The sequence below is a fragment of the Somniosus microcephalus genome, chromosome 9 (assembly GCF_052327205.1).
Source record: "Somniosus microcephalus isolate GS21.2 chromosome 9, FLI_Smic_1.0, whole genome shotgun sequence".
Lineage (NCBI taxonomy): Eukaryota > Metazoa > Chordata > Chondrichthyes > Squaliformes > Somniosidae > Somniosus > Somniosus microcephalus.
In genome coordinates this window covers 135512789-135534041 of record NC_140995.1, presented here as the reverse complement: position 1 = coordinate 135534041, position 21253 = coordinate 135512789, and the positions used below count along the sequence as shown (strand labels likewise).

General features: G+C 47.0%; 1 protein-coding gene across 6 annotated transcripts in view; it reads left to right on the top strand.

Moving 5' to 3' along the window:
- Positions 1–21253, top strand: part of pkib (protein kinase (cAMP-dependent, catalytic) inhibitor beta) — a 179410-nt gene that overhangs the window by 133502 nt on the left and 24655 nt on the right. Inside the window, exon 2 of one of the 6 annotated variants that reach the window (XM_085997285.1) lies at positions 13263–13422. The exons of the other annotated variants lie outside the window; for them this stretch is intronic. The gene's annotated coding sequence lies outside the window, so the exon portion shown is untranslated. The remainder of the gene's footprint in view (positions 1–13262; positions 13423–21253) is intronic. 6 annotated transcript variants of the gene reach the window in all.

The following is a 21253-nucleotide window of genomic DNA, read 5'->3' as shown; positions in this document are numbered from 1 at the left end:
CTGCAGCCTTTGACAGGGTTGACCACACCATGCTGCTCCAACACCTCTCCTCCGTTGTCCAGCTGGGCCGGACAGCACTCGCCTGGTTCCATTCTTATCTATCCAGTCATAGCCAGAGAATCACCTGCAATGGCTTCTCTTACTGCTCCCACACGATTACCTCTGGAGTCCCCAAAGGATCTATCCTTGGTCCCCTCCTATTTCTCATCTGCTTGCTATGCCTTGGCGACATCATCTGAAAACACAACGTCCGGTTCCACATGTACATTGAACAACACCCAGCTCTACCTCACCAGCACCTCTCTCTCACCTCATACTGTCTCTAATTTGTCACACTGCTCGTCCACCATCCAGTACTGGATGAGCAGAAATTTCCCCCAACTAAATATTGGGAAGACCGAAGCCATTGTCTTTGGTCCCCGGCACAAACTCCTTTCCCAAGCCACTGACTCCATCCCTCTCCCTGGCAACTGTCTGAAGCTGACCATTCGCAACCTTGGTGTCATATTTGACCCCAAGATGAGCTACTGACCACATACCTGCTCCATCACCAAGACCACCTACTTGCGCCTCTGTAACATCGCCCGACTCCAACGATGCCTCGGCTCACCTGCTGCTGAAACCCTCATCCAAGCCTTTGTTACCGCTAGACATGACTATTCTAGCGCTCTCCTGGCCAATCTTCTATCTTCCACCCAACATAAACTTCAGCTCATCCAAAGCTTTGCTGCCCGTGTCCTAACTCACACCAAGTCCTATTCACCCATCAACCCAGTGCTCGCTGACCTACATTAGCTCTCGGTCAAGCAACGCCTTGATTTTAAAATTCTCATCCTTGTTTTCAAATCCTTCCATGGCCTTGCCCCTCCCTATCCCTGTAACCTCCTCCAGCCCTACAACCTTCTGAGATCTCTGCGCTCCTCCAATTCTGTCCTCTTGCACATCCCCGATTTTAATCGCTCCACCATTGGTGGTGTGCCTTTAGCTGCGGAGGCCCTAAGCTCTGTAATTCCCTCCCTAAACCTCTCCGCCTCTCTCTCCTTGCTCTCCTCCTTTAGTGTCAGCTGTGGCTCAGTTGGTAGCCTCTGAGTCAGAAAGTTGTGGGTTCAAATCCCACTCCAAGGACTTAAGCGCATAAAGCTAGGCTGACACTCCAGTGCAGTACTGAGGGAGTGCTGCACTGTCGGAGGTGCCGTCTTTTGGATGAGACGTTAAACCGAGGCCCCGTCTACCCTGTCAGGTGGAAGTAAAAGATCCCATGGCACTATTTCGAAGAAGAGTAGGGGAGTTATCCCCGGTATCCTGGCCAATATTTATCCCTCAACCAACATCACTAAAACAGATTATCTGGCCATTATCACATTGCTGTTTGTGGGACCTTGCTGTGCGCAAATTGGCTGCCGCGTTTCCCACATTACAACAGTGACTACACTTCAAAAAAGTACATCATTGACTGTAAACTGCTTTGAGATGTCCAGTGGTCATGAAAGGCACTATATAAATGCAAGTCTTTCTTTCTTTAAGATTTTCCTTTAAACCTACCGCTTTGACCAAGCTTTTGGTCTTCTGCCCTAATATCTCCTTATATGGCTCGGTGTTAAATTTTGTTTGATAATGCTCCTGTGAAGCACCTTGGGCTGTTTTGCTACTTTAAAGGTGCTATATAAATGCAAGTTGTTATTGAATAACAAAAGATTATGGAATTATATATTCCTTTATTCTTTAGTTAAATATACAGGAAAAAACAAACGTCTTTCTGATTTTGCTAATGTAAAATGATGGCTGCCTTCCTTCTTGAGATTACCAGCTGAGAACAATATGCTGTCACCAATAAAACAGGCCACATTAATACAAAAGCAAAATACTGCGGATGCTGGAAATCTAAAATATAAACAAAAAATGCTGGAAACACTCAGCAGGTTAAGCAGCATCCGTGGAGAGAGAGTGCTGTGCCGATAACAACCTGGCCCTTAACATCAAGAAAACCAAAGAAATCATTGTGGACTTCAGGAAGTCTAAAGGCGGAAGTCACACCCCCATCCACATCCATGGGGCTGTGGTGGAAAGTGTAGACAGCTTTAAGTTCCTCGGAGTCCACATCACGGAAGACCTCTCCTGGTCCCTCAATACCTCCTCTCTGGTGAAGAAGGCCCAGCAGCGCCTATGTTTCCTAAGGAGGCTGAAGGGATGTAACCTGTCACCCCCGATCCTCTCTAACTTTTACCGCTGCACAATAGAGAGCATCCTGACGAACTGTATCACAGTATGGTATGGCAGCTGTAGCTACTATGACCGGAAAGCCCTGCAGCGGGTAGTCAAAACTGCCCAACGCATTACCGGCACCCGGCTACCGACCATAGAGCACATATACCAGAAACGCTGTTTACGGAGGTCACGGACCATCATCAAAGACCCTACCCACCCCAGCCACAGTCTGTTCGCCCTCCTGCCATCTGGGAGATGCTACAGATGCATTCGCACCCGAATGACCAGATTTAGGAACAGCTTCTTTCCCAGGGCTGTCATCCTACTGAACTCCACAAATAAACTCTAAAGCCTGCACATCTGCCAATGCACTTTATTATGGTTATGTTTATGTTAATGTATTACAAGACAAATGAATGTTGAATGTTTAAATGTCTTAATCTAAATGTACACTCTCGGGAGCCGCAAGCCTACATTTCATTGTACTGCACTTGTGCACTAACAATGACAATAAAGTTGATTATGATTATTATTATTAATAAACAGAGTGAACATTTCAGGTTCTGACGAAGGGTCATCCACCTGAAACGTTAACTCTGTTACTCTCTCTCCACGGACGCTGCCTGACCTGCTGAGTGTTTCCAGCATTTTCTGTTTTTATATAAACAGGCCACATTGTTTGATTTGGAACTTAATGAGATATTAAAATACCATATTTGTATGGCTGGGCACATTGTGTCAGCATTTACATGTAAACACTAGGGGGAAAAATTTGGTCACGCCCTCGCGCCCTAAATTGAGTGGTAGCGCCCCAAGCAGGAGGCCTACACATAGCACCGCGGTATTACAGGCCTCCCTCCCCCGATTAAAGGGGAGTGGCCTAGCGATGCGCGCACTCGGGCCCTGCTGGACCACCGATCGTGGCTGGCACCCCGCATGAGGGAACGGAAAGGGGGCAGGTGCTGGCAGGTGGCCCAAAAAAGGCCGCCCGGCAGCTGCTCTTTAATTAGCATCGCCATGGCCGCAAAAACGCCACCCTGACCCTGTCGGACATATCGTCCGGTGGTAGGTCAGGGGGCGTAACATAAGTTTGTGTCCGGGGCGCTGCGCACGGCGATGACATCATCGCCGGAGGCGCAGCGCTGCGGGGCGCTACCGGCTACCGCCACTGCTAACCTCCCGCTGAATTTCACGGGAGGCATTAGCAGCGCCGTGCCCAGGCGCTAGGTGCTTTGCGCCCCATTAGCGCCCCCCACCCCCACCCCGGGCGCTAACGGGAGGCACAAAGTAATCCAGTTTTTCCCTCTAGGTGTCATGGAGTTTTTGCTACCATTGTATCTTTATTCTGGTTTGATTGACAACTCTGCAGCCACAAGCTGCCTAAGCTTGGATGATTATGACAGCTGCTAGAGCTAGCTTTAGTTTGTGCCGTGATGAAAAACTTCAGTTAAAGAATACTGATAAAAGGGCTTTTAGAAAGTTGAAAAAATTCATTATGATGGGCTCAAAGAACAGGTTAAGTTACGTATCAAAGGTAGGCAATTTATCTAATCTGCTGATCTATTTTTGTTTCTGTATAATCTCCTTAGTAAAATTAATAGCTTAGCCTGAGCTAGATGGTCTGTCAGCATGGTGCTTTTCTATAGGTTTAAAGAGATCGGGAGTAAATGGAGCCATTCAGTACGATTGTACTATTTCCCCAATGGTAAAAGGGAACATTGTTAATGTTGTGGTCCATTATCCCAGATATGTTGCGTATAAATTCCAGCTCAAGTTCACAGGATGCACAGGTATATCTCTGGGAGTTACATTTTCAAACAGTATGAATAAAGAACATTTGGAAATTGGCAAAATTGTAACATCAACCACCTTGCTGACTCGATCAATTTTGACCCGTCACTTAAGTGGTTAACTAGTGAAGATGTGCTGTTTTTCACTGAGCAGTACGTTTAACCAATAAGTCACTGGAGAGATTTTTTGTTTATTTTCTGTTATTTTATCCTAGCTCTGTGATCTACCAGATTACTTATCCAGTTTATTCCCATGACCTACAACCAAGGGTAGGATTATCAACATGAACGTATGAATGTTACTGCCAATAATTGCGACATTGCAGCAAAAGGTGGTGCTGCCAAGAGTAACCATTTTGCATAGATTTTACATTTTTATATTTTGTATAAAAGCCACCAATCCACCCCAGGCCTCTGATGTCTCCACGAAGTCTCCCCGCTCTCCCATGCCTCTGATTTCCCCCCCACCCCTCCTTCGGCCCTCCAATGCTGCTCCTCCCAACCCCTCCCCAACTTCCTTTGGAACCCCCCTGCCCTCCGATCTTCTCCCAGCCCCTAATCCACTTCGGAACCCCCTCGCCCCCGATTGTCTCCCGGCCCGCGACTCTTTTTGGAACCACCCCCAACCCGATCTTCTCCCAGCCCCCGACCCCTCGATCTTCTCCCGGCATGACACCCACGCGATTCCTCCCTCCCTCCTCTGTGTGGCCTAGTGCTGCAGGCCTACCTGCCCGCAGCCAGCCAGCCACTCAATCTGGCAGGCTGTGGGTGGGAAACAGAGGCTTCCAATTCAAATCAGGCACTACTGTTAAAGTCGGCAGGGCCTGTGGGAAACTCCTACTCCCGGGTTTCCCCGACCGCGTCAGAGCCCCCCGCTCCCAACCCGCCTTTTCCATTAAAATTCAACCCATAATAACTACCAACTAGTATTTGGAACTGGGGGCCGGGCATTTCAGCTTGAGTCAATGTCTTCAGGTGAAGAGAGCAGAAATTTTTTTTTTTTTTTTAAAAGAAAGTGTTGTGTTTGTGTATAATAAGACACAGACTGCAGGAGAATGGTACAACAGGTGTTTACTCAACGTGGCTCACACTGGAACTGATCTGTACAGATTACTACTCAGTGTTATATACAGGTGTGGTCACTGCCGGTACTGCAGTATACATGAGCTGTAAAAGATAGTTCCCCCCTTAAAGGTATATACATTACAATTCCTCCCCTTTTAGATTAACAGTACCATAACACTCATTTAACAATTAAATATCAAACTAATTACAATTAACACTTTTAACATGCAACATTAGCTGAAAATAGTCTATTTATATATTCAGTCTTTGGGGAGGCTTCCTGATCCTTTCTGGATAGCGCCTTTCCTGAGTGTCTTGCTCTTGGTGCGGAGGCAATTCTGGCCCCCTGTCGTCGGTTGGTTCATCAGCTTCCGATGCTACTGTTTCTGGGGTAGATGCGACCTGTACATCGGGTTCATCACCAGGTACGTATGGGCGAGGCATGGGGTTGACTTGTTCCTGTGACTCTAGGATCTGATCAGCATGGCGTCTTACGATGCTCTCCCCAACGTCCACTGTGTACATTAGTGGGCCCTGCCGTGTGCATATCGTTCCTGGCTGCCATTTTTCTGTTCGGCAGTCGCGGGCCAAGACTGGTTGCCCTACATTGAAGCTCCTTGTTGGCTTCTCATGGATGTGCTGGAATTGCTTACTCTCAACATCTCTTCGTACGTTTGGTCTGAGCAAATCCAGGCGAGATCTTAACCTTCGGTTAAAGAACATCATGGCTGGGGCCTGGTTGGTGACTGCATGTGTCGCATTCCGGTAGGCGAACAGGAAATTGTCCACCTTGTGCTGCAGCGGAATGTTGTCATTGTACATAGCCTTTATTGCCTTCTTAAAGGTTTGTACGAACCTCTCAGCCAATCCATTTGTGGCTGGATGATATGGGGCAGATGTGTAATGCCTTACCCCATTCTTTTTCAAGAACCTCTGGAACTCTTCGGACACAAACTGTGGTCCGTTGTCGGAGCAAATCTGTTCTGGCAAGCCATTCCTGGCAAAAATGGTCCGTAGGACTGCAATAGTTTTCTCCGTGGTGGTGGAGGACATTTTGATGACCTCAGGCCATTTCGAGTGCGCATCTACGGCTATTAAAAACATTGAGTCCATGAATGGACCAGCAAAATCAATATGCACCCGTTGCCATGGAGATGAGAACCACTCCCATGGGTGTAGAGGGGCCTGTGGTGGTGCATTTTGGACTTTCTGGCATCCTGAGCAGCTCTTAGTCAGGTCCTCGATTTGTTTATCGATTCCCGGCCACCACACATAAGCCCTGGCTAGGCTTTTCATTTTTACCCCTCCCAGATGACCCTCATGAAGCTCATTGAGCACTCTATCCCTTAACTTGGGTGGAATTACCACTCGGGATCCACACATCAAGGTCCCCCGGCACACTGACAGCTGTTCTCTCCTTGTCGAGAATGCTGGCAACAGTGAGTCGCCATGTGCTGGCCATCCCTTCACCGTCAAATCATATACCCGAGACAGTGTCGGGTCATTTCGGGTTTCCTTTTTGATACAAGTGTTAGTTACCAGTAGGTATTCAACTATAGTCGAATGGAATATTTCGACAGGATCCACTGCTGGTGCTTCCTCCGCAGTGGGCATTGGCAGGCGAAATAGCCCATCAGCATTTCCATGCTGTTACGTGCCCTTATATTCAATCTCATAGTGGTGCGCCCCTAGAAAAAGTGACAATCTTTGTAGTCGTTGCGCAGTCATCACCGGAACGCCCTTCTTCGGATTCAAAATGGAGACAAGAGGCTGGTGATCAGACAGCAAGGTGAATTTCTGCCCGTGCAGATAGTGATTGAACTTTTTCACTCCCCACACTAGGCTGTGGGCCTCCCTGTCAATCTGGGCGTAGTTACGCTCGGCTGAGGTTAGTGATCGTGACGCAAAGGCTATTGGCCTCTCTGACGCGTCCGAGAATTTGTGCGACAGCACCGCTCCAATGCCGTAGGGTGACGCATCACATGCCAACCAAATTGGTAATGCCGGGTTGTAATGGGCCAATACCTCTTTCGATGTGATTAGTGTTTTGCTCTTCTGGAAAGCTCGTCTACATTCGTCACTCCACTTCCATGGCACCCCAGTTTGCAGTAGGGAGTTCAGTGGGTGCAGTATTGTAGACAAATTTGGCAAGAACTTATGGTAGTAGTTTACCAGCCCGAGGAACGACCTCAGTTGTGACACATTTTCCGGTGCTGGAGCCTTGACTACTGCCTCAATCTTCTCTGGGGACTCATGTAACCCCTCTTTATCGATAACGAGGCCACAATACGAGATCTGTTTTCTAAAAAACTCGCATTTGGGGCGGTTAGCTCGGAGCCCATATTCCTGCAATCTAGTGAGCACCTGCTCCAGGTTGGCAAGGTGATCACTGTCATTTTCGCCCGTGACCAGGATGTCGTCCAAATAACACTGGGTCCCTGGGATCCCTTGCAGGACTTGTTCCATTGCCCTCTGCCAAATAGGCGGAGCTGATGCTACCCCGAATACCAGCCGGTTGTATTGGTAGAGACCTTTATGGGTGTTGATTGTGAGGTATTTTTTTGATGCTTCTTCTACCTCCATTTGCAGATACGCCTGGGCCAGATCAATCTTAGTGAAGCGTTTCCCTCCAGATAGCGAGGCGAAAATATCTTCAATCCGCGGAAGTGGATATTGTACGGTGTGAAGGGCCGGGTTCACTGTTACCTTAAAGTCCCCACAGATGCGAACCTTCCTTGGTTCCCCAGGAATGCTGCTCAATGACTTTTTCATCACAGGGACGATGGGTGTAGCCCACTCGCTCCAGTCTACCTTGGACAGTACACATGAATGCTCCAGACTCTCCAGCTCTGCTTCGACAGCTGGGCGGATCGCATAAGGTACCGGTCTGGCCTTAAAAAATTTTGGGCTTGCGTTTTCTTCAATTTCAATCATCACTGTCATGCCTTTTAGTGTTCCGAGTCCTTGCTGGAACACTTCTTTCGCGTCAGTTAGGATCTTTCACAGTCGCCCAGGTGTGACGTCGTCATCCTTTTTGTCAGCCACAGTCAGTGCCTGTATGGAATGCCAATCCAGTTGTATTTTCCGGATCCATTCACGTCCCAGTAATGGTGGTCCTCCATCTTGCAATACATACAGGTCTAGTTTTGGTGTTTCCTTACCGTTATATATAACGGTCACCCTTATTTTTCCTTTGGGGTAGACTTTTTGCCCTGTGTACGTCTTCAAAATAATTTTTGTGTCTCTCAAGGGTATGTGTGAGAATAGCCGCTCGTAGTCCCGTCGGTTTATGACTGTTAGGGCTGATCCTGTGTCCAATTCCATCTTTACCTGGACTCCTGCTATCTTGAGAGTGACCCAAATGGTTCAGTGATCCTCCGTTGTGATCACATTATGTAGTTTCAGACAACTCAGTTCACTGCTTTCGGAGTTGTTATCACTCTTTTGTTCGTCGGAACTATTCTCCGTCATCTTATGTACCTTCTTGTACTTTTCTTTGGTAGGTTTCTTATTGCTGGTTTTCTTTCCCGACCTGCAGACTCGTGCTATGTGTCCTACTTTTCCACACTGTCTGCACACTTTGTTTTTGAACCAGCAATCAGTCTGGTCGTGTGTTGTTCTGCCGCAGCGATAGCACTTCTCTGTTCTATATGAATTTCATTTGTGCCATATTCTTGCAGTCTCTGTTGTATCTCTGCAACGCCCCGTGCTACTGCTTCATATGATACCGCAATGCTGAAAGCCTTTTCCAGCGTAAGGTCCTTTTCAGATAAAAGCCGTTTCTGGGTTCCTTCACTTTGAAGCCCACACACAAACTTGTCCCTTAAGGTATCTGCCAGTCCCGCTCCAAACTGGCAGTGTTTCGATAGTTTGCGCAGTTCTGTTAAATAATCAGCATTGCTTTCATCCTTATGCTGGTTCCATTTGTGAAACTTGAATCTTTCTGCTATCAGCAGCGGTGTGGGGTTTAAATGTTCCTGTAGTATCGTTACTATGTCTTCAAAACTCTTTTCCATTGGCTTCATTGGGGTTACTAGATTTCGTAATAAACCATACGTCTTTGCACCCATTAAATTTAACAATACCAACGCTTTCTTGTCATCTGACACCTCATTTGCCTTGCAGTATACCTCTATTCGTTCGACATATGTAGTCCAATCTTCGACTTCATTGTCAAATGCAGTGATACTGCCACTCTTCGGCATTTTGGGTGTGGTTTAAAATGGCGTCTCCCAATGGCTTAAAATGGCATCTCCCGCGCATTCCTTCCTCCCCCGCTGCTGCCAACGCCGCTCCCGGCGGTTCTCGTGGCAATGGCAGCGCCCTGTAGGTTTCGCGTGCTTCTCCTGCGCTGCTGCCAATGCCGCTCTCGGCGGTCCTCGTGGCAATGGCGGTGCCTCGCGGGTTTCTGCGCGTCTCTCTCTCCCTCTCTTCGATGCTGCTCGGCCCCTGAACTCCGGCTGTGCCCTGTGCGCTCTGCCCTCTCTCTCTCTCCCCCGTCGACGCTGCTTGGCCCTTTGCTGTGCCGCTCGGTCGGGCTGTAGCCCACCGCTGTCCGGCAAGCGTCTGCGCACTACCCGTTGCCAGCCCGTTTTGCTGGACCACCTCGACTGGAAAGCCAAGCCTGGCTCTCAACAGCCTCCCCCGCAATTCTCGAGTCTCTGCTGGATGACTGGGCGGTTGCCCGTGGTCGACGCCCGAGTCTCTGGCCTTGACCTCCAATCCACTGATCTCCAGGAACGAATCCCCGGGAGGTGATGCAGAGTTGCAGATAGGTTCGAACTTGCCTTGTCGCCAATGTTGTGTCTGTGTATAATAAGACACAGACTGCAGGAGAATGGTACAACAGGTGTTTACTCAACGTGGCTCACACTGGAACTGATCTGTACAGATTACTACTCAGTGTTATATACAGGTGTGGTCACTGCCGGTACTGCAGTATACATGAGCTGTAAAAGATAGTTCCCCCCTTAAAGGTATATACATTGCAGAAAGCAAAGGTGATAATAAATATAAAAAACTGATCTAGAGTAAATTAGGCAAATGTTTCCAGTGGCAGAAGGGTTGGAAACCAGACAACACAGATTTAAGGTGATTGGCAAAAGAACCATAGAAACATAGAACATAGAAAAATAGGAGCAGGAGTAGGCCATTCGGCCCTTCGAGCCTGCTCCACCATGCAATATGATCATGGCTGATCCTCTATCACAATACCATATTCCTGCTCTCTCCATATACCCCTTGATGCCTTTTGTGTCAAGAAATCTCTCTATCTCCTTCTTAAATTTATTCAGTGACTTGGCCTCCACAGCCTTCTGTGGTAGAGAATTTCACAGGTTCACCACCCTCTGAGTGAAGAAATTTCTCCTCATCTCAGTCCTAAATGTCCAACCCGTATCCTGAAATTGTGACCCCTTGTTCTAGACCCCCCAGCCAAGGGAAACATCCTCCCTGCATCCAGTCTGTCAAGCCTTGTCAGAATTTTATACGTTTCGATGAGATCCCCTCTCATTCTTCTAAACTCTAGTGAATACAGGTTTAGTCGACCCAATCTCTCCTCATATTTCCTAAGTGTCCTGTTATCACATCCTTTATAATAGACTCTAGCATTTTCCTTACTACTGATGTTAGGCTAACCGATCTGTAGTTCCTGGTTTTCTCTCTCCCTCCTTTTTTAAATAGTGGGGTTAAATTTGCCACCCTCCAATCTGCCGGAACTGTTCCATAATCTATAGAATTTTGGAAGATGACTACCAATGCATCCATTATTTCCATGGCTACCTCTTTTAGTACTCTGGGATGCAGATTATCGGGCCCTGGGGATTTATCAGCTTTCAGTCCCATTAATTTCTCCAGCACTACTTTTTTACTAATACTAATTTCCTTTAATGCCTCCTTCTCACTAGACCTTTGCTTCCCTTGCATTTCTGGGAAGTTGTTTGTGTCCCCTTCCGTGAAGACAGAACCAAAGTATTTGTTTAATTGCTCAGCCATTTCCTTGTTCCCCATTATAAATTCTCCCATTTCTGACTGTAAGGGTACATTTGTCTTCACTAATCTTTTTCTTTTTACATACTTGTAGAAGCTTTTACAGTCCACTTTTATATTCCTTGCAACAGAGGTGACATCAGGAAATAAAATTTACGCAGCGAGTTGCTTTGATCTGGAATTCACTGCCTGAAAGGGTGGTAGAAGCAGATTCAAAAAGCAAAAGGTAATTGTATAAATACTTGAAAGGGAAAATTTGCAGGGCTATGGGGAAAGGGCAGGAGAGTGGGACTAATTGGATAGCTCTTTCAAAGAGCCGGCACAAGCACAATGGGCCGAATGGGTTCCTTCTGTGCTGTATCATTCTATGATTCTATAATCTTATGTAGATCACTGGTTATGTCAGATTTTAAAAATTATTTTGATTGGGCACCCTACATTCCAAAGGACATTGGTGCATTGGAGACAGTTCAGAGGAGAGAGGAAGAAAGATTGCACATCTTGGGGTTTCAAGTTATGAAGTGAGACTCACAGAATGAACTTATTTTCTTTCCAACAGAGAGCAATGTGATGTAAATGTTTAGTCTCTTTGTTGGGGCAGAGAAGGAAGAGCTTTATGCTGCATCTAACCAGCGTCTAAAGTTAGAAAATGTTCCATTCCCCAGCATTGAGACCTGTCGGCATAAAAGTTAGCTAAAAAAAGGAAAAAAACTAACCATTAAGAAACCAGTTCTGGTGTAATTTCAGATTTAGCCAGTAAACAGGTGGCTTTCAGTAATATTTAAATCAGGCATTAAAATGCTAATTTTCTGACCTAGTTTCAGAATTCTCCAGTCAGCCAGTGTCCCTGAGGGGAGATAGTCACATCTAAGCTTTCAATGTGAGAACAAGCCTGAGCATTGCTTTCTATCACCTAAACTTGTGAATAGACATATGTGCACTACATTATAAACAATTTTGCAGCAAAAAGTCTTTAACAAACCAATGATTAGAGTTAATTGTTCTCTCCTTCCCCACTACATTCTTCCCAGTGAAGCCTTCATAAAGACATGTGGCTGCACATAAGAATTTAAGAGAATGCAGAATGAATGATCTGTTTGCTTTCTGGCTCCTGGATCTCTTGATGAATAAAATATAACCATTTTCTTTGTGCTGTGCTTTTATGTGACTGAACACGTCTCTTTTAATGTTAGTTTATTTTAAAATCTTGATAAACAGATAACTAATTTGTTAAGTGACGGTATTCTAAGATTAGGATTTCTTTTATGAGAGAATAAGAATGGTATATTATTCAATGCCTAGGTCAGAAATCTGCTCGAACCAGAAGTGTGATTCACCAGACACTATGGACTGGATTTTGTCATGGGGGCGGGTTGGGGGCACGTCAGGTGGTCGGCAGGTCCCTCCCCCGCCTCCGATGTGAGGCGGGATAATTTAGTGATTTTGCCCTAATTGGGCACTTGATTTCCAGCGTGTGGGAAGCCCTGGCCCAATAAGTCTTTTGGTCCTGAAACTCACCTCTGATGACGTCATTTATACAGCTGCATTTAAGGCCTGCCAGCAGCCTTGGTTCATTTTATGCTTTACAACTTTTTTTGGAGAGACTTCTGAGGGATTTGTTTTGCACAGATGTCAAGCTCAAGGCCCAAGTGTGCACCCCGCTTTGATGAGGACTCCCTCCAAGCTCTGGTGGAGGGAGCCAGAGCTCAGAAGGAAGTGCTGTTTCCTTCCTGTGGGAGGAAAAAGCCTCCCCAGCAGACCAAAGCTGTGTGGCTGCAAGTGGCACAGGAGGTCAGTGCCATATCAATGTGCAGCAGAACCTGGCTGCAGTGCAGAAAGAGGTTTCATGACCTTCTCCGCACAGGAAAAGTGAGTATGACATCACCATGATTCTCAATCTTCTCCCCATTGCCTCTCATCACCAGCACTCTTCATTGTCAACCTCCTCCTCCACATCCCACTTGACCCTTACATCACTGCATCATTAACCATTCCCTCTCTCTCTATGTTCACATTCACTTAACTATTCGACTATGCAGTCCTCAGACTCCCTATCACTGTTAGGCAATGACAACAACTTACAACACACAGGGAGGGCCCGTGGTCTCTTGGGACCTCACTCCATCTTTGTGTCCTTCTAAGCATCTATGCTATGGATTCTCTACACTCACTCCTTCATTCTCATTCAAACTCCACTTATGTCCCTCATTGCAGGAAAAGAGAGCCCACAATAAGAGGGAAAGGGTGAAGACAGGAAGAGGGCCACCCTCAATAGCCCAGCTCACCAGCGCAGAGGAGGCGGCCCTTGAGATTGTGGGAGTCGAGGAGGATGCGCAAGTGGGGGACGGACAGACGGGCGCATCAGAGCTAGCTGGTAACAGAATAGTTTTTCATCTCTCTCATTGACATTGCATGAGTGACTGATATTGATTCTGATGCTCTAACAGATTGACTTATGATCATCTGCACAATTCCATGTGTATGCAACGTTTATCTCACATGTCTAACTCTTTCCTTTACTCCCCCACAGGACCATCGACAGCCCCCCTCCCCACTGTCCAGGAGGAACAGCCTGTGCCACAAGACTCCTCAGAGGAAGCTGCAACCTCTGAGGACGCAGCGTCACCAGAATTAAGCGCACCCAGCACCAGTGCAGACACTCACACCTTGGTGGGACCTTCGAGACATAGAGTAGTGTTGTCACCTGGTGTATCACAGCTCACAAGTGAGCATCAGCAGATGGTGGAGACAGGGACAGCAGTGGAGAGTCCTAGTCGGAGGGCGCAGGGCACTCCCAGCTTGGCTCAGCTGCATGTCGATCCTATGCCTCCGGGTCCATCCAGAAGGAGAGCAGTGCTGGAACTCCAGGAACAGGTGCAGGAGTCTCTGGCAGGTTTTTTCTCCAGGGTCACTGCAAGTGTGGAGCGGATGGAGGACTCCATCGCTAACATGAGCAGAGCCTTTGTGGAGGCATTGGCACATGAACGCATCACCACGGAAAGGATGGCAACCTCCATGGCTAGGATGGCTATGGTAGAGGAGAGGATGGCTATGGCCATGGAGGAGCTAAGTTGCCAGAGTGTTGAAAACATGGTCATTGTTCAGAATAGACTGACACCTCTGGAGGAGCGATGGACAGCTATTGAGTGGAGAAACCAGAGCTTCATGGAAGTCCTCTGGAGTAGGACTGCCAGTGCAGAAACGGGTCCTCATGGCCCCCTGAAGTGCAGCAAGGTGCTGTCAAGCCACTTGCTGGCTCTGAAGTGGGCCTGACCCATGAGAGGGATGTTGTTGGCAGACAACAAGGAAGTGGGGGCTCCTCTCTAAGTGCTCACACTTCCATGCCACTGCAGAGGCCTCGGTCAGAGCCCCACCAGAGTCCTCACCCAACTGAGATGGGAATCTCATCCCCTGCACAGCCACAGGAGCAGCAGACTGTTGGCGAGCCCTCACTGGCTCGCAACCCCAGAGGACGCTCTCCAAAGGTGTCGAGGCAGGAGCAGCATAAAAGTGAGCAAGGGGCCTCCACATCTGCTGAAACCACAGGGGAAGCACCACGTAGGAGCACGCGTAAGAGGAAGATAAAGCACAAGTAGTCACAAGGGTAGTCACTTGGGTGTTCTGTTGTGTTTAATTGTGAAATGCCATCTGTGAATTAATGTTATAAAATGACTTGATGGCAAACTGTTGAAGTTGTGGGCTGTGTCATTTCGCAAAGGGAAAAATTGAGGGCTCAGGGCGACTTGGAATTGTCAGTATGGTGATCAGAGTGATAGGAAGCTGCAGGATCTTGTCCATTGTCGATGGTGTGGTAAGAAAGTGCGAGCCAAATGTGTTTGATTGGGCAGCCTAAGCAAATCTGGCCAAGATCGAGTGCATCCCTTGTATCCCGGGCAGCAATGTTCTCGCGTGCTGCTGCCGCTGGTTGATGCACCTCCACAGGCTCTTCGTTGTCGCTCTCCTCCTCCTCATCCTCATCTTCATCTGAGGAGGCTATGCGATGAGCCACTTGTACCTCAGGCAGCTGCAAGCCACGACGCTGTGCCATGTTGTAAATTGCACAGCAGACCACGACGATTCTGGAGACACTGGCTGCTGAGTACTGCAGGGCTCCACCTGATCTATCAAGGCACCTGAATCGCATCCTCAGCAAGCCAATGGTTTGCTCGATAATGGATCTGGTGGAAATGTAGCTGGAGTTGTAGCGCTCCTCAGCTTCGTTGGATGGCCTCCTGAACGGCGTCATTAGCCACGTCTTCAGGGGATAGCCCTTGTCTCCAAGTAGCCATCCGCAAAGTTGGTCTGGCGGACTGAAGAGCGGAGGCACACTAGACTGCTGCAGGATGAAGGAGTCATGGCAACTGCCAGGGTACTTGGCGTAAACATGCAAAATGTCCTTATTGTGGTTACACACCAGCTGCGCATTGAGGGAGTGGAAGCCCTTGCGGTTGACAAAAATACCTGGATTGTGATGGGGTGCCTTAAGGGCCATATGTGTGCAGTCTACGATGCCCTGCACCCTTTAAAAGCCTGCCAGATTAACAAATCCAACCGCATGCGCCGTGACACTTGCTTGATCCTTGGAGAAGTTGGTGCAATTGTGTGCGTTGGCAAAGAGGGCATTGGTTACCAGCATGATGCAAGTGTGTGCGGCCGACTGGGAGATGCCACTGATTTCTGCTATTGATCCCTGAAATGAGCCTGAAGCAAAAAAGTTGAGTGCAGTGGTGACTTTGATGGCCACTGGTAAGGGGTGTCCACCCGCTCTTCTGGGCTCCAGGTCTTGCTGCAGCATTGCGCAGATGTCACCCGCTACCTCTTGCGAAAGTCTCAGCCTCCTTTGGCACTGCTGCTCACTCACGTTGAGATAGCTCATCATCTGTCTGTAAATCCTATTTTGGGGGTATCTCCTGCGGCGACGTCCTTCTGTGCGCTGGCGCCTTGAGGCCTGTGCAGCTTCAGGTGGGTAAGCAGCAGGTTGGCGCTCCTGTTGTTGCTCCTGCCGTTGGTGCTGCTGTTGTTCCGGGTTCTGCTGCTGCCGCGGCTGGTCTTCGTCCAAATCTGAGGTCCAGGAGGAAAGGAAATAAATGGTTGCCATGCTGTAGGTATATACCTCAGTTGAGGAAGCGCTCAGCCAACATAGGGAGAGGGGTTTCCCAGCAGGTCACAGTGGAGATAGATCTCAGCTTCAACACTTTCAAAATCAGTAGACCTGCAAAAAGTTCTCCCAGACCTGAGAAAAGAAAGTTCTGCCACCTGCAAATGGTCATTGTGGAAAACGCCGTTTTTATGTTGGAGCTGCAGCTGCTACTAAGCCATCCACTTGTGAGCCCACCAGGATTAACTGGCGTGTTCCAGGGGAGACGTGCAGCACGCGGCAAATGTGTTAAACTCTGAAAGGCCTCTCAAAATGGCATTATAGAGGTACTTAAGTGGTTGTTAAGTGCCTTAAGGGCCTATCCCGCCTCTTGGAGGCGGGACCGAAACGGGGTCTGCAAGCCCGCATTTGGGAAATTTGCTCAGAGGTGGGTCGGATGCAGGATCGGAGCCCGATGCCATTTTTGGCAACTTTCCCACCTGACCCGCCTTCAAACCCACCTCCTCAGGCCTGGCAAAATCCAGCCCTATGGGCGCGATCTTGCCAGCCCTGGGGAGGCAGGTTTGGAGGCGGGACTGCCGGGAAAATGGTAGAATCTGGGGGCGGGTGCCATCTTCCTGGGAGGCGGGTAGTTAACAGGCAGATAAGAAGATTATCCCCTTTTTACCCACACAAGTGCGGGCTTCCCGAAGGCTGCGAACCCCGCCAGGGTCAGCAAAGCAAGCAGTGGGTCTGCGGGGGTCTGAAGGGTGCAAAAGTGCGCTGTGAAGGTAACTGATGGGTGCAAGTGTGGAGAGCTAATTATGTGAGGTGAGTGAAAAGTGATAGAAAATGTTTACTTACCTATGTTTCTTCCTGCGGGCTTCAAACGTTGGGGATGCGGAGAGTCTCGCATCTCACCAGCAGAGATGACAGATTGCTGTTGCATTCTCCAATGCAACAACCATCTAATTTCTGCTCACAAAAGAGGACTCATCAAACAACATAGAATTTCAGTGTTTGACAGTTTCACAGAGCTGTCAAACGATGATAATTCATCTGTCAAAAACTTTGACAGATGAAACGTCATATGCTGATGTTCTCTGTAACCGGCTTCCCCTTAATTGGCCTGCTAAGCCCGCTGGGCGGGCTTAACAAGGTCAATAAAGGGAAAATAGCATGGGTTGGCCAGAAGTCGATGGAGGTGTGACTAAAACCCAACAAGCAGGAGTTCCGCCTCCAATGCGCCCCCATTGATAAAATCGTCCCCCATCTGTTTTTATCTATAATTTATAATAACGCAAGAAGTAGTCTATGTGAACAAAGTGGGAATTGATTAGAATTCTTACATTATGTTATGCTATTGATCATCATTGTTCTATGCCAAATATTCATAATTGTTCATAAGAACATAAGAAATAGGAGCAGGAATAGGCCATTCAGCCCGTCGAGCCTGCTCCGCCATTCAATGAGATCATGGCTGATCTTCTGCCTCAACTCCATTCACCGGCCCTATTGTTATATCCATTGATGCCTTTACTAGTCAGAAATCTATTGACTTTGGTTTTGAATATACCTAATGATTGAGCCTCCACAGCCCTCTGGGGTAGAGAATTCCAAAGATTCACCACCCTCTGTGTGAAGAAATTTCTTCTCATCTCAGTCCTGAATGGCCTACCCTTTATCCTGAGGCTGTCGCTCCTGGTACTAGACACCCCAGCCAAGGGAAACATTCTCCCAGCATCCACCCTATCAAGCCCTGTAATAATTTTGTATGCTTCAATGAGATCCCCTCTCATTCTTCTGAATTCAAGAGAATACAGGCCTAGTTTACTCAATCTCTTCTCATATGACAGTCCCGCCATCCCAGGAATCAATCTCGTGAACCTTTGTTGCACTCCCTCTATGGCAAGTATATCCTTCCTTAGGTAAGGAGACCAAAATTGTACACTGTACTCCAGGTGTGGTCTCGCCAAGGCCCTATATAATTGGAGTAAGACTTCTTTACTCCTGTACTCAAATCCTCTTGTAATGAAGGCCAGCATACCATTTGCCTTCCTAATGGCTTGCTGCACCTGCACATTCACTTTCAGTGACTCATGTACAAGGACACCCAGGTCCCTTTGAGCATCTGCATTCCCCAATCTTTCACCATTTGGAAATACTCTGATTTTCTGTTTTTTCTACCAAAGTGGATAACTTCACATTTATCCACATTATATTCCATCTGCCATGTTCTCGCCCACTCACTGAGCCTGTCGAGATCCCCTTGAAGCCCCTTCACATCCTCTTCACAACTGACACTACTACCTAGCTTTGTATCATCAGCAAATTTGGAAATGTTACATTTAGTCCCCTCATCGAAATCATTGATATAGATTGTGAATAGCTGGGGCCCAAGCACCGATCCTTGCGGTACCCCACTAGTCACAGCCTGCCATCCTGAAAGAGACCCATTTATCCCTACTCTTTGTTTTCTGTCTGTTAACCAATTCTCAATCCAAGCTAGTATATTACCCCCAATTCCATGTGCCCTAATTTTGTTCACCAACCTCTTGTATGGAACCTTATCAAAGGCCTTCTGAAAATCCAAATATACCACATCTACCGGTTCCCCTTTGTCTACTCCACTAGTTATATTGTCAAAGAACTCCAATAGGTTTGTCAAACGGGATTTCCCTTTCATAAATCCATGTTGACTCTGCCCAATCTTACTATTAGTTTCTAAGTGCCCAGTTATTGCATCCTTTATAATAAATTCCAGCATTTTCCCAACTACTTTTGTGAGGCTAGCATGTCTGTAGTTCCCCGTTTTCTCTCTCCTTCCTTTCTTAAATAGCAGGGTTACATTTGCTATCCTCCAATCTGCAGGAACCATTCCAGAATCTATAGAACTTTGGAAGATGACAACCAATGTATCCACTATCCCAATGGCCACCTCTTTCAAAACCCTAGGATGTAGGTCATCCAGTCCTTGGGATTTATCGACTTTTAGTCCCGTTAATTTTGCTAGTACTTTTTTTTTACTAATAATAATTTCTTTAAGTTCCTCATTCTCGCCACACCCTTGGTTTTCTCGTATTTCTGGGAGGTTTTTTGTATCTTCCTCCGTGAAGACAGAAACAAAGTATTTATTTAATTTCTCTGCCATTTCCTCATTCCCCATTATAAATTCTCCCATCTCTGACTGTAAAGGATCTACATTTACCTTCGCCAGTCTTTTCCTTTTCACATACCGACAATCCGTTTTTATATTTTTCGCTAATTTGTGCTCATATTCCATTGCCCCTTTCTTTATCAATTTCTTGATCCCCCTTTGCTGATTTCTAAAAAGATCCCAATCCTCAGGCTGACTGTTTTTTTCTGGCAACTTTATAAGCTTCCTCCTTTGACTTAGTACTAGCTTTAATTTCTTTTGTTATCCATGGTTGGATCACTTTTCCTTTTGGGTTTTTATGCCCTAGAGGACTATATGTTTGTTGCAAATTATGCATTATTTTCTTGAATGTTAGCCATTGTATGTCCAGCTTCATACCTTTTAGTGTAGTCTCCCAATCTACCATGGCCAACTTGTCCCTCATACCCTTGTCGTTCCCTCTGTTTAGATTGAAGACCTTAGTTTCAGATTGGACTACATCACTCTCAAACTTAATGTAAAATTCAATCATATTATGGTCACTTGTCCCTAAAGGCCGCTTTACCACAAGATTCTTGATTAGCCTTTTCTCATTACACAGTACCAGATCCAGAATAGTCTGTTCCCTGGTTGGTTCCTCCACATACTGATGCAGGAAACCATCTCGCAAGCATTCCAAGAATTTGGCCTCCACACCATTAGTGGTAATTTGATTTTGCCCAGTCAATGTGTAGCTTAAAGTCCCCCATTATTATGTCCGTGTATGATTGAGACACAGACAGCAGGAGTTGAACAAAACAAGTCTTTACTGAAAGGAGTCAATCGGGAAACTGAAACTACAGAGGCTTACTAGTGCCTTTTATACAGGGGTGGTCACTGCCGGTACTACAGTCTGAGACCAGTTATTCTCTTAAAGGTACATACACAACAATTCCTCCCCTTTTAGATAAACAGTACATAACATTCATTTAACAACTAAATGATAACTAATTACAATCACAATTACGGTTGCTAGATACATTGGTTAAGTTTAAGCAATTATAAGTTCAGTCTTTGAGGAGGCTTCCTGATTCTGTCTGGATAACGCCTCTTTGGGGTATCAGGTTCCTCTGGCAAGCTTGAGTCGTGTTCAATGTCGTTGTTTGGTTCATCTGCTTCCAATATCACCGATTCTGCGGTAGCTGCAATTGGTACGTCGATTTCATTACCAGGTGTATCAGATCGTGGTGTGGAGTTGACGTTTTCCAGTGACTCTAGAATCTGGTTAGCATGGCGTCTTACAATGCTCTCTCCAACGTCCACGGTATACATGAGAGGTCCTTGCCGTGTACAAATCGTTCCTGGCTGCCATTTCTCAGTGCGGTAGTCCCGGGCCAAAACTGGTTGACCTATCTTAAAACTCCTGGTCGGCCTTTCATTCATATTCTGAAACTGCTTGTTCTCCACATCCCTTCGGACGTTTGGCTTAACCAAATCCAAGCGGCATCGTAGTCTTCGATTGAAGAACATCATGGCTGGAGTTTGGTTGGTAACCGCATGTGTCGCATTCCGGTAGGCAAACAAGAAGTTGTCCACCTTATGTTGTAGGGGTATATCTTCATTACACATTGCCTTGATAGCATGCTTGAATGTTTGAACAAACCTCTCGGCCAATCCATTAGTGGCTGGATGATATGGGGCAGATGTGTAATGCTTAACACCATTGTTCTTTAAGAACCTCCGGAACTCTTCAGACACAAACTGTGGTCCATTGTCAGAGCAAATCTGTTCAGGCAGCCCATTCCTGGCGAATATGGTTCGTAAAACTGTGATAGTTTTTTCCGTGGTGGTTGAGGACATTTTTATTACCTCTGGCCACTTTGAATGTGCATCCACCGCAATTAAAAACATCGAGTCCATGAAGGGACCAGCAAAATCAATGTGCAGCCTTTGCCATGGAGATGAGGGCCACTCCCATGGATGTAGAGGAGCTTGTGGTGGGGCGTTTTGGAC